We start from the raw sequence: 13,682 nt of genomic DNA, 5'->3' as shown, positions 1-13,682 counted from the left end.
GCCATTTCCCTCACTTCCGTTTCCGTCCGGGGGAGCCGCCCGGGGACTGTGAGTGGACGGACGAGGAGAGAGACGGACCATCCGGGTTGCGTCTGGACTGGTACTCTATGGTTGTCCGCCCCCTCCCCCCCCACGCTTCCTCTCTAGCCGTTCGCGCTCTATGCTCCGCGGTCGCGGGCCGCCCGCCGCCAGCCGGCCAGCGGGGAAGGGTGCGCAGAGGGAGGCGGGGCGGGAAGGCAAGAGGTGTCCTCTCCACCGGAGCGGCGGGAGACCCGAGTAGGCTCTGTGACAGCTCTTCGGCCGCCATGTCAGCGAGCGGGGCTGGAAACATACCCGGCGCCCAGCCGTAGCCCTGTGTTCGCCTGCGACTCCCAGGTGAGGAGAGGATGAGCGGGATGTGGGGCGCCGGCCGGCTGGCGTCCGCGGCGGGAAATCCCCCCCGGAACCCCCTCGCTCCTCCCCCGGCACCGCGCGCAGCCTCTGCGCTCCTGGTGCGGGGCAGTCCCATGCCCTCCGCGCTCGCCCGCGCGCCTGCGGTTCCTGCAGCCCGGTGTCCGTGCCGCGCTCGCCCCCCGCCGCTGCTCTGGCTCCCCACTCCGGGGACCGTCCTTGTTTGCCTTCATACCTGTCTCCTCCGCCACCACCGAGAACCGCCCGGGGACTCCCTTCCGGACCTCCCTCTGGGTCGGTATCTACCATAATTTTTGTGTTTAATTTGCGTGTTAAACAGATTTAAAGTTAAGGCTTTTTAAAATTAAGGGTTAGCTTTAAATCCATTTGTAAGCTTAGAAAGGTTACGACCTTAGGATGCTTATTTTGATCCCTGCATAAACTTACTCAGATACATACTGTGGAATGCAATTTTGAAGACCAATTCCAAAGACTCTAAAAATAGGATGCTCTAATGGAAATTTTGGCAGTCTTCTTACCTATTGGGCAATGTTAGAAGACTCGAGTCTCTGAGAGTGATTTCGGGGTTTAAGGATTATACTCAGAAAGAGACTTACCCGGTACTCTACACCAGGGCAGGAAACTGTAGCCAATCAACACCCCCATTAAAATATGTGCAATCCTTTCTGCTTACTCGACTGGGAGCGTAACTGAGCTTTGTATTTATATGCGCGAGGAAAAGGTTTCTAAGGAATGTATCATCTAGCAAATTGAAGTCTGAAGATTATACTCAGCTGATGAATGTCAAAATGGATGAAGAAGTTGACAGCCAAATATGTATGGCGTTTTGGGGATTATAAATTTTCTAGGACACCATAGAAAGTATCTCACCAACTGTTGTGGAAGCCTTGGGGACTCCTTGGTCTAAATTTCCTCAAAAAATTTTTTTATACGATTTCCCCACTGACAGTTTTCTAAAAGTGATCTTGCATCCTCTGGACACCCAAGAAAGCTTTTCCCCCTCCATTCTTTAAAGAGCTTTCTCCTCTTCTACCCTTTTAAAAATATTTTCATAGATTCAGAAATACAGTGGGTTTTTTTCCTTAAAAGCCCTGGAGGCCTGCATACTTTTAAATCAAATAAAGAAGAAAGATGTCTTATGATAGAGGAAGAAATGGTTTGCTTCTAGAAATGTGTTGTTGAGTTTCTCACGTTTAAAATACACTTCTAAAAAAATCGCGTGCAAGGTATTTATTTTAAAATGTTTTCTTATTTCATAAGGTTTATGGACCAAAGGTAGCCTACCCAGCCCTGGAGAAATTAATGTTTCTTATTTTGCTCTTGTGTTTTTTTTGGTTGTTGTTGTTTTGTTTTGTTTTAGTTTTGAACAAGAGAGGTTATAAGTATTTCCCTTTTTATAATGTTAGTGGTTGGTTGTGGTTGAAGGTGCTTGAATAATAAAGACAAGATCTTACATATCTTTCTGAGGCCCTAGATACTGGAAATGAAAGAAATGTTAATTTACTTTAAAGATATATCTTATAATCAGCATTCAGATCTACTTTATTAGAAAAACTTGGTTTGTGTATTTCCCACCTTATTTTCTTGAGGGGTGTAGTTTCTGCATCCTGTGCTATTTTTGCCTTTTTTTTTTTAAAGATTTTATTTATTTATTTGACAGAGAGAGACACAGCGAGAGAGGGAACACAAGCAGGGGGAGTGAGAGAGGGAGAAGCAGGCTTCCCGCTGAGCAGGGAGCCCAATATTATCCTAGGACCAAAGGTAGACGCTTAACGACTGAGCCACCCAGGCGCCCCTATTTTTGCCTTTTTGAAGTCAAGTAATCTTTCTTTAAAATGGTGTCAGGACAAAGTGATTCTGTTTTTACACTCTTCTTAAGTTATTTTTATTATAATCTCAGTGGATCCAGAAAATAAAATACTGCTTTTTCTTTTGGCTTTTATTTCTATTATTTTTTAAAAGATTTATTTATTTTAGAGAGAGAGAGAGAGAGCGTGGTGGGAGGAGCACAGGGAGAGAGAGAGGAAAAGAAGCAGACTCCCTTTGAGCGAGGACACCCACATAGGGCTCTGCCCCCCATAGCCCCAAGATTATGACCTAAGCCAAAACCAAGATTCAGAGCCCAACTGAGTCATCCAGGAACCCTTCTTTTGGCTTTTAAATGGCAGTTGTGATTGGGAAATGTCAAGTGTTAGCTCTTGTTTGCTATTAGAACTAAGACTGTGAGTCTATAGGTATTGCTATAGGGTCTAGAGGTCTGTAGCAATCCAACTGTAATGCAAGCCATAAGAGCGATGTAAAGATTCCTAAATAAAAAATAATAAAAAAGAAACAAGTGAAATTAATTTTAATAATATATTTTATTTAACCCATACAGTTTCAGGTGTAATCCATTTGGTAAGTTAATATTGAGATATTTTGAATTCTTTCATCCTTAATCTACAAAATCTGGTTTTTATACTTAGAGAGTACGTTTGAATTCAGACAAGCCACATTTCAAGTGCTTAGTAGCTACATGTAGCTAGCGAATGGCTTGGACCTTATTGGGCAGCACAAAGCTATAGGATTACTGTATGATTTTTAAGATGTCTTCCTACCCTGAGAGTCCGGGTTAAGTCCGGGGGGTAAGTTTAAAAATCCTTTTCCTAAAGTGCTGTGATACTCAAACTGAGAAGTTTGTATGGCGGGAAGAAGGTTCCAAGAAGTCTCTTCCTCTTGGTGTTGACTGTATTCACACTGAGGAGGATGAACCAGGTGCCCCAGCGCGTGAGGGCTGTAAGATGATTAGAATGCTCAGTCATTTCCTGAGGTGTCATTGTTACAGTTATTTATGTCTGCTTGTCAACAATGTGTCAAGGCCTGTGTGAGTGTCTGTCTCCTTTACCTGTGGCTGTGAAGGAGGGAGAACTTGAAGACCTACAGGAAGATTGAACTTTACTGTGAACAGTTAGAGTTCCTGCTGTTGTAGACTTAATTTCTGAATCAGTTTCTGGTCAGTTTCAGGTATGGTTAAGAGTTTTGTAAATGTGCTCCTCTCTATGATGGCATTGCTTGTCAAAGGAAAGAGATAATCTTTCCATTAAAATTCAGAAAGAAAGGGTATATTTTTGGGCTCTAAAACGCTGGGAGCCTGATTACTAGCAAACAAGTAACACGTGTTTGGTGGTTTAGATAAATTTAAAAGGATGTAATGTCACTATTTTTAAAAAAAAGATTTTATTTGAGAGAGTGAGAATGAGTGGGGGAGGGGGAAGAGAAGCCGACTCCCCACTCAGTAGGGAGCCCAAGGCAGGGCTCAATCCCAGGACCCCGGGATCATGACCTGAGGGAAATATATTGCACTTTTTATAGAAAACTACTGACATGCTGTCTAGGTATGTGCTTTAAGTTGTTTCTGCAACGGGGTGATTTGCATGGAACCATCTCTTGTTCAGAGTTGTTAAAACTGAAAGATAACTGTTGGAAAACTAATCCTGCAACTAACTGACCTCAATGGGATCAATAGGACCCATCATTATTCCTATCTCAACTTGTATATTCTTTTTTTTTCATTTTTTAAACTTTTTAGAGAGAGCAAGCACATGAACAGGGCGAGTGGCGGAGGGTGAGAGAACCCCAAGCAGGTGCCATGGCCAGCTTGGAGCCAGACACGGGGCTCCATCTCAGGACCTTGAGATCATGAACTGAAGTCAGAAGTCACATGCTTAATCGACTGAGCCACTGAGGCGCACCTAGATTTGTATATTCTATTAAACTTCCCTAAATACTACTTTATTTGCACTATTTACATCTACATTGAATATTAAAATTCAGTGGCAAAATTTACCTGAAAGACTAATTAATATTTAATATAATCTAAGGAAAATGCCCTCTCCCCAACCTTTATGATATAAAGAAATCTTAAATTACCTGGTCAGTAAACAAAATTCCTCTGTAAAGTCTGGTCATTGTAGATCTGGCACAGTGTTGGCAGTGTGTGGAGTATTAAAGCGTCAGAGACAGAACTGGGGAAGGAGATAGTGATCGGATGTTGCTTGTTTGGTGAGACATACATGCACATTATAGTAGGAGAATATGGTGTTTTCATTTGTATTTAAATTTAGATGACTGTCCATTGACACCATTTTAGTTGGATAAGAAAGATAATATATTTTGTTCCTACAAATTAGTCTTAGCAAATTTTTTTTAATTTGAAGATTAATTGAGAGTTTGGCAATTTCAGTTTTTTTTTAAGATTTTATTTATTTATTTGAGAGAGAGAGAGAAACAGCATGAGAGGGGAGAAGGTCAGAGGGAGAAGCAGGCTCCCTGCTGAGCCGGGAGCCTGATGTGGGACTCAATCCCAGGACTCCGGGATCATGACCTGAGCCGAAGGCAGTCGCTTAACCAACTGAGCCACCCAGGCGCCCGGCAATTTCAGTTTTTAAAGATCTTAAATGATTGAAGTGGACTCTCCATGGATTTTATTTTTATTGAGAAATTCTATTCACATACTCACTATGTGTCTTGATACTGTTGTGGAGCATTCTCTTTAGAGCCCTGAAGATTCACACAAATAAAGGCTTTTTTTTTAAATTTAGGAATCATTCCCTTGGGGGAAATTATATTTCCTTTTAGCCAGGGAATACTTTTGTTTTTCATGCATTTGAAATAATTTATTTGTAATATTTTTTTTCCTTTGGAGAAAGTTTGTAATATTTTTAAAGAAGTGTCACTAGTCAATTATACCTCAATAAAAGAAAAAGGAAAATTATGTCTGAACAATCTAAGAAAAAAATGTAAAACTTTTCTGAATCTTATAATAGCTTGAGATTTCTTAAATTGTTCAATCACAGTTGTGAGAGTCCGCTCTTTAACATGTTTGGAGATGGAGGGGTGCCTGGGTGGCTCAGTTGGTTAAGCCACTGCCTTTGGCTCAGGTCATGATCCTGGAGTCCCGGGATCGAGTCGCGCATCGGGCTCCCTGCTCAGCAGGGAGTCTGCTTCTCCCTCTGACCCTCTTCCCTCTCATGCTCTCATTCTCTCTCTCAAATAAATAAAATCTTTAAAAAAAAAAAAATGTTTGGAGATGGAAACTTTGTAGCAATACCCCCAGCTCCCTGCCATCTCTTAGAACTTCCTGTTTTTCATGTTCATTAGCCATGTGGAAAGGAAAGATAGTAATGTGTCTGTCAAAATACTGACAAATTAAGTTTATTTTTCCTTTTGACTAGGAAGAATGCTGAAACAGCGACAAATATTGTCACTTTTATTGACATTTGGTGTTTTGACATTTTTTTTTTAAGATTTTATTTATTTATTTGAGAGAGAGAGAGCACAAGAGGGGGGAAGGTCAGAGGGAGAAGCAGACTCCCTACTGAGCAGGGAGTGCGATGCGGGACTCCATCCTGGGACTCCAGGATCATGACCTGAGCTGAAGGCAGTCGCTTAACCAACTGAGCCACCTAGGCGCCCAGTCTTTTGACATTTTAAATGACAGTATCTAGGCATTTTAGGAATTAGTAATATTTTGTAATTTTATCTGTTAGTCTCTTATGAGAATACTTAGCCTGTTTTTCCTGGAAGACTACTACCTACCTAAATAATTACTGTTTTTTTCCTATGTTAAGTGCATCTAGAAAACTCAGTGCATTCAGTGGCTTGGTTTTCTAATTTGAACAAAGGCAAACTTAACATTTTAAAGCATCTTTTATACTAGAGATTTTGAAATAATTTCCTTAAAATATATGAACTTTATGATAAGATACAGAATGCTGTTGTTTCTGAGTATTTCAGAGCATACCACTTACATTTTTATTTTATGCATACATTGCTTTTCTTGCTGTTTTTCTCTTCTGCAGGTATTAAAACTGTACAACTAAATCTTAAAAAAAGTTTTTAGATGAAGTGAAAAACATTGCTTAAGATTTTTCAATGAGGGGGCGCCTGGGTGGCTCAGTTGGTTAAGCCACTGCCTTCGGCTCAGGTCATGATCCTGGAGTCCCGGGATCGAGTCCGGCATCGGGCTTCCTGCTCAGCGAGGAGCCTGCTTCTCCCTCTAACCCTCCCCCATCTCATGTACTCTCTCTCTCTCATTCTCGCTCTCTCAAATAAATAAATAAATCTTTAAAAAAAAAAAGACTTAAGAAAAGATTTTTCAATGAGAACTTTTTTTTAAAAGATTTTATTTATTTGACAGAGAGACAGCGAAAGAGGGAACAACACAAGCAAGTGGAGTGGGAGAGGAAGAAGCAGTCCGTCCCCCCCACCCCCAGCTGAACTGGGGGCCTGATGTGGGGCTCATGTTGGGCTCCATCCCAGGACCCTGGGATCATGACCTGAGCCAAAGACAGATACTTAACGACTGAGCCACCCAGGTGCCCCTATGAGAACTTATTTTTTTTTTAAAGATTTTATTTGAGAGACAGAGAATGAGATAGAGAGAGCATGAGAAGGGGGAGGGTCCGAGGGAGAAGCAGACTCACTGCTGAGCAGGGAGCCTGATGCAGGACTCGATCCTGGGACTCCAGGACCATGACCTGAGCCGAAGGCAGTCGCCCAACCAACTGAGCCACCCAGGCGCCCGAGAACTTATTTTTGTGAAAATGTATTTTATTTACTGAAACCTAGTGGAGTTATTTCTTTTGTACCTTATGAAGCACCAAAGATTACTTCCTTCAGTTTTTTCTTTTTCCCCTGCTTGTGGAGCATGAAGATGGTTTACTTAACTCAGGTCTTAAAAGGATTCATACCAAGTAATCATGATTTCCTCCCTCAAGTTCAACTCAGATGAAGAGTGGAAGTTTGTGGAAACTACGCTGAGGAGTAAATTATGAAATTTGATTTCCTGGAAAAGGCTTTATATCATTTGTGACTTCTTAATCCAAATTCAGTCACCAGGCTTTATTTTCTTCAACATCTTAGAAAGTAATCACTTACTTTCTTTTGCTCCAATAGTTAAAAAAAAAATTTTTTTTTGTTGTTGTGGACTTCTTTACCATCCCAATCAGAGCTACACCGATTGCATTGGGAAAGCACTGTAAAGAGCCAAAATTAGTGGCAAGGTCATGTGACTTCCTTATTTTAATCCTATAATACATGTTTTGTGACTGAGGAGAGAAAAAAATGGTTTCTCAGTCTTACATCTGAACTCTAGCTTAAAAATTGATCTCCTAGGTCTTCTATCCACCAAAGCTCGTATTTTCACAAGCCAGAGAAAGATGTTTCATATTCGCCTAAAGTAAAACAGCATTTAATTCAGGAAGTAGTTTTAATTATATCATGTGGCTTCTTTAATTATAATTTTGTGGATTTTGATGCCTACCGGCTTTTTGTCCTTTTTCAGCTTTATACCTGGGGAAAAGGTGGGGATTCCCTAGTGAAGCCCAAGAGGGCTTTGACCTTTGTCAAAATGGCTTGCCTTCCCTGACAGCTTCAAAGAGTATATACCTATGTGTGCAAAACATGAGCAAAAATTCTGCTCCAGGAACACTTATCGAGGCTGAGGAAACAAATATTCTAAGAATGTCTGCCTTATAACTAAAGCTTCCATGCACTTGTATAGTACTTTGTATTTTGTTTAGCCTTTGCTGGAGAGTTTCCATTCTGTTCTAGCTCTTCAGAATATGTGAAAAGATATCCAGAATGCCCCAAAACTTACTCTGCTTTACCTCACCTTTTTGGTTTCTATTCTTCTGTCTTCTATGGAAAGTTCAAAAGTCAGACAGGTCATGGTTTATTATAGACTTCAAGTGGGGGAGGGGTACAAACCTTATTCCTTCCCTCTTTCCTCTCCTTCCTTCTCTGTTACAAAAGTAATCATGCTCCAAAGAGAAAAGGTAGATAAATTTTAACTTGAGGAAAACATGTTATTCAAAAATTAGTGGAATCTTTAATTTAGAGTCAGAATCCATTGGTCTGTCAACCTACTTAAGATGTCAGATAGATTTGTCAGGAAGAAAGTGAGTACAAGTATACTTTGGGTACACAGACATAGGCCATACTAGAGCGTATTTAATAGCATCTCTTTTTATCGTGTATGTTTTCTCCAGGGACTATTCGCCACTGAAATAAAACATCTTTGGGGAAAATCATATTCTACCAATAATCTTTTAAAACACCCTAAAGTATCCTTCTCTGGGACAAATTTTTTTATCTATTGGTTTATCTTTTTAGAATTTATAACCTAGAATAAACTGCTTTGTTCTGGCATTCTTTCATTTCCTAAAATCCCATCAAAATACATTCTCTTGAATAACTAACTAAAAGAAAGCATATTCACTTTTACACCTGTCTCTCTTCCTGCCTTTCTGTTAACTTTCAGTATGCTCTAGATGTAAATCAACATGTCACTATTAGGCCAGACAAAAATGCAGGAGCCTGGAGTTCTTGATGTGCTTGGACTGGGTAATGCTGGGAGGGGTGGCAGCAAGCCACTGACACTGCAAAGGGGTAGGAAATGAGAGCTAGGTAATGGGATGTTGGTAGCAGCCTGCTGGAGATGTTGGGGGCTCATCTGAGATGCAGAGATGGTTTTAGTGCCAGTAACAACATCAGACTGGGGTGATACTAGCTAGCTCCACTGGCCAGACGGTAAGATGTAACCACTGATCTGAGACATGAAGAAATATTCATTCCACAAGTGTTTCAAGTTGCTGTTTTTATTGTAAAACACAAAGGTACTTGTTTTCAAAAGAGAAGTCTGCCTCTGGTATGCAGGATGGATTGAAAGGGCTCTGTGAGACAGTTAGAGCCTTAATTAAAAGTAAATATGTCGGCCTAAGCTCATTTTGAAATTTCCTAATAACTTTGGAAATGACAGAATTAATGAGTTTTTACTTCTTGTTCAAAAGAAGAATAGAAACTAAGCTAGAGAACTCCTGGCTTAGATTTTGTGATTTAAAAATAGTGTTAGGGACGCCTGGGTGGCTCAGTTGGTTAAGCGGCTGCCTTCAGCCCGGGTCATGATCCCAGGGTCCTGGGATCGAGTCCCACATCGGGCTCCTTGCTCAGCAGGGAGCCTACTTCTCCCTCTCTCTCCCTCTGCTTGTGCTCTCTCTGTCAAATAAATAAAATCTTAAAAAAAATAAATAAATAAAATAAAATAAAAATAGTGTTAAATTGTGTTTGATGCTGTATGGATTATGTTTTTTATCCTAGTTGAGTTCATTACTTAATTTTACTGATAATCCATATGAATTTACACATTACAGTATACATGTGTATGTACACATTACAACATTCATACACATTTTGGTGAATAATTTTGAAATATGGTGGCTTGTGAATGAATCTAAACCTAGCATTAGGTCCTATCAGTTTAATGGCTAATGTTTGAGCCCATAGGTGAGCCATATTTTACTAAGTACTGTGAGAAATGCAGTGGAAATCAGCATTTTCACCCAAATATTTGATGAAATATACACGTCACAAGTATATTTACACACTTTTATCTCTTTATGTAGATTTGTTTTAATTTTTTAGGCAGGAAAAGAAAAATATATGAAAAACTTTTGTTAGTATAATTTATAATTAATGCAGTAAGTATTGTGTAGAATTTTTATTTTATTGGAATTTCAAATGCCACCTTTTTTACTTAGGATTTAGTAAACATACAGGGACAGATTCTATAACGGTTGAGATGAGTTGATTTCTAAGATCTGTAAAGTTCCTCAGTAGAAGTCTATACTTTGTGCCCTTGAAAAATGGCTTTGTAGGAACCCCTATTTCTCTAGGTTATTGGCAAATATATCAGGCAACTCTTTGATGGTTCTAAATAGAACAAATAAAGCAATTGCTGTCTTCTGAAATGGTGGATAAACACATGTCCCAAAAGGAAGAAAACCCACAGTGTATTACATGAGATAATATGTGTCAAAGTGACTACCTTCCATCGTATGTAGCATACAGAAAGCACTTGGTAAATGGTGTGTTTGTTTTAAATTTGCTAAATGTTTGTGATAATCTGTATTTACTTGTATTATTTTCTTTTTAGCGAGATGAACAATATTAATATTTAGATTAGCGGTAGCATTATTAGCGATTTTTTTTTAAAGGTTTTATTTATTTATTTGACAGAGAGAGACACAGCGAGAGAGGGAACACAAGCAGGGGCAGAGGGAGAGGGAGAGCAGGCTTCGGGAGCCTGATGTGGGGCTCGATCCCAGGACCCTGGGATCATGACCTGAGTCAAAGGCAGACGCTTAACGACTGAGCCACCCAGGCGCCCCATTAGTGATTTTTTAAAAATAGGTGTTCTTGATTCAACTTTTTTTTAAGATTTTATTTATTTTAGCGAACATGAGAGCCAGGGGGAGGGGGAGAAGGAGAGGGAAAGAGAGGATCTCAAGCCGACTCCCCACTGAGTGTGGAGCCTATGCGGGGCTTGATCCCAGGACCCCGAGATCATGACGTGAGCTGAAACCGAGAGTTGGACACTTAACCAACTGAGCCAGCACCCCATGATTCAACTTTTAAAAAAATTTTTTGAGTATAAAAAATGTATCTTTAAATATGCAAAATACAGGAAAGTGCAAAAAGAGAAAAAAAAATCACTGGTACTCCCATTGACCAAGAAAAGGAACTGTTAACATTTTTGTATATTTAGTTTTTTTTAAATAAAGATTTTATTTATTTATTTGACAGAGACAGCAAGAGAGGGAACACAAGCAGGGGGAGCAGGAGAGGGAGAAGCAGGCTTCCTGCTGAGTAGGGAACCTGATGTGGGGCTCAATCCTAGGACTCTGGGATCATGACCTGAGCAGAAGGCAGACACTTAATGACTGAGCCACCTAGGCGCCCCACATTTTCGTATATTTACTTAAAGTCTCTGCTGTGTGTGTAAACACAGTTGAGATCCTATCTACGATTTGTTTCAGTTTCTACTTTCCTCATTTTATTGTAGATTCATAATGTACATATTTTGTGACTTTGTAGCACTTGGGGTATAAGCTAATTCACTTAGTTGCTCCTCTATTATTGAACATTTAGATTGTTTCCAATTTTTCACTCACTGCCACAGAAACCATGCGCTGTTGAACTACCTTACCCCTTAGTTTTCACATGTGTAAATGGGGGAAATAATACTTCATTGGCATTAACAAAGATTAACTGAAGTAATGTGTATAGAATTATGTAGAGCAGTTCCTGGAACAAAATAAACCTTTAAAAGAATGCCTCCATGTTCATCTTCGTGCATAGAGGGTCCCCCCCTTTCTTTTTTTTCTTTTTTTGTTAGTATTCAGAGTATTTCCTTACCATTGATCTTCAGAAATAAAATTACTAGGTCTTAACTGTTTTAATATTCTTGCTACATATTTAAGTTGTTTTCTGATAAGTTGTGCCCATTTACATTCAAATTGAGCAGCCTGTTTCAATGTGTATTTCATTGATCCTGTAACTGGTATTGCATATCTTGTTTTTAAAAGTCCGTGTTAATTTTAGATGTAAATAAGTTGCCCATTGTAGTCAGGGAAGAAGTTTTATAGAAGACTAGTAGGAAATAAAGTTAGAGAGATGGGTTGCAGAGAGACTGGTTACAAGGCTTGGGAGTTGGGATTTGAGCTGAAATAGGGGCAGTAATGAGTTCAGGAGGCCTCTAGCTACTCCTCTTGCTTTCCGCAGCCAGCCAGTCAGTTTCCTCTTAAAACTCCTGGTCTTTGTACCTCTGTTGAAGTGCTTGTCTCATCCCACCTGTCCTTATTGTCCAACTATCTAATATTTTGATTCATTTTTAATCCCCTCCGTGTCTTTTCCTGTCCAGGTGCCTGCCCAGCTAAAACAGCAGAGCAGAGCAGAGCGGAGTGTGTTCTCTGTGGGCAGGTTCACTTGAGGAAGAAAGAAGGTGACTGAGCCAGCCAAACTTAGTTATTACCAAATTTACCAAATAGATAAATCAGTCTACCTCCCCAGAGGTGAGTAAAGACGTCTATCAGGAATGGGGAAGGTTTCTTTACTAACACAACTCTCAATTTTTTTTTTTAAGATTTTATTTATTTGAGAGAGAGAGAATGAGAGAGAGCACATGAGAGGGGTTAGGGTCAGAGGGAGAAGCAGGCTCTCCGCCGAGCAGGGAGCCCAATGCGGGACTCGATCCAGGGACTCCAGGATCATGACCTGAGCCGAAGGCAATTGCCCAACCAACTGAGCCACCCAGGTGCCCCACAACTCTCAATTTTTATATTAAACCTGTCACATTCCTAGTGATTAAAAAGAAAAAAAATTAGCATATGTTCAAGGCTTTTTAAAGTTTTTTTTCTTTTTTTAAGATTTTATTTTATTTTTTATTTTTTTTAAAATATTTTATTTATTTATTCATGTAAGACAGAGAGAGAGAGAGAGAGAGGCAGAGGGAGAAGCAGGCTCCCAAGGAGAAGGGAGCCCGATGCGGGACTCGATCCCAGGACCCTGGGATCATGACCTGAGCCGAAGGCAGACGCTTAACCATCTGAGCCACCCAGGCGCCCCAAGATTTTATTTTTAAGTAATCTCTACATCCAACATAGGGCTCGAACTTACAACCCCAAGATCAGGAGTTGCATGCTGAGCCAGCCAGGTGTCCCTACAGTGTTTTCTGAGTATAAAAATAATGCAACTTACAACTCCATGAAAAGACAATCCAGTTTAAAAATGGGCAAAGTATCTGAATAGACCTTTCTCCAAAAAGATATGCAAATGGCCAGTGAACACATGAAAAGATGCTCATTAGTCATCAGGGAAATGCAAATCAAAACCACAATGAGATAACACTTCATACCTTGAGATGAAGAAATTGGAACCCTTATACATTGCTGGTGGGAATGTAAAATGATTGACAACTGTGAAAAATGTGGTTTCTCATTAACTTAAACATCAAATTAGCATATGACCCAGCAGTTCCACTTCTAGGTATATACTGAAAAGAATTGAAAGCAGGTGTTCAAAAAAGAAAAACAACAACAACAACTTGTATAGGAATGATTATAGCAGTGTTATATATAGCGTCACAATAGCCAAAAGTAGAAACAACTCAAATGTCCATCAGCTGATGAATGGATAAAATGTGGTATGTTGATACAATAGAATATTTTTTATTTTTTTTTAAAGATTTTATTTATTTATTTGAGAGAGAGAGAGAATGAGAGATAGAAAGCACGAGAGGGAAGAGGGTCAGAGGGAGAAGCAGACTCCCTGCTGAGCAGGAAGCCCGATGCGGGACTCGATCCCGGGACTCCAGGATCATGACCTGAGCCGAAGGCAGTCGCTTAACCAACTGAGCCACTCAGGCGCCCCACAATAGAATATTTTTTAAAGAT

At 40.1% G+C, this 13,682-nt stretch overlaps 1 protein-coding gene across 4 annotated transcripts in view; it reads left to right on the top strand.

Annotated features, from left to right (window-relative positions):
• The first annotated feature begins 140 nt into the window (after positions 1-140).
• The window catches only part of CNST (consortin, connexin sorting protein), a 115,366-nt gene continuing 101,824 nt past the window's right edge, over positions 141-13,682 (top strand). For 3 of the 4 annotated variants that reach the window (XM_073899889.1, XM_025877601.2, XM_073899888.1), the window contains exon 1: positions 141-375. The gene's annotated coding sequence lies outside the window, so the exon portion shown is untranslated. Of the gene's footprint in view, positions 376-560; positions 685-13,682 lie in introns of those variants that run through there. The other variant, XM_025877602.2, reaches the window with a different exon arrangement.

Source organism: Callorhinus ursinus, unplaced genomic scaffold, assembly GCF_003265705.2.
Source record: "Callorhinus ursinus isolate GAN/ISIS: 27379988/994484 unplaced genomic scaffold, GSC_fseal_2.0 scaffold13, whole genome shotgun sequence".
Lineage (NCBI taxonomy): Eukaryota > Metazoa > Chordata > Mammalia > Carnivora > Otariidae > Callorhinus > Callorhinus ursinus.
The sequence above is the reverse complement of the archived record's forward strand: the minus strand, read 5'-3'. Positions and strand labels throughout refer to the sequence as shown.